Genomic DNA, 319 nt, shown 5'->3' with positions numbered 1-319 from the left:
TCTCCCATCTAATAAAAATGATGTATCAATTTCTAGTGAATCTATTTTTTGCCAAAATAAATGCACTATTTTCTCTTCTAAATTTATTATATAAAAATATCTTTATTATAATCTACTTAATATATTAAAACTGGGTTTTCCCCATCTAATAAGGGTGACGTGTCGATCTCTCGTGAGTCCATTTTCCATCCAAAACAAATGAAATTTTTCATCTATTCTAAATTATTTTATAAAAAATACCTTTATTATAATTATATTATTATATTATAATTAATATTTAATGAATAGTATATAATTATACTAATTTAGGAACATATCT

Source organism: Arachis duranensis, chromosome 6 (genome assembly GCF_000817695.3).
Source record: "Arachis duranensis cultivar V14167 chromosome 6, aradu.V14167.gnm2.J7QH, whole genome shotgun sequence".
In the NCBI taxonomy this organism is placed as follows: Eukaryota; Viridiplantae; Streptophyta; class Magnoliopsida; order Fabales; family Fabaceae; genus Arachis; species Arachis duranensis.
This window is presented reverse-complemented; position numbering follows the sequence as displayed.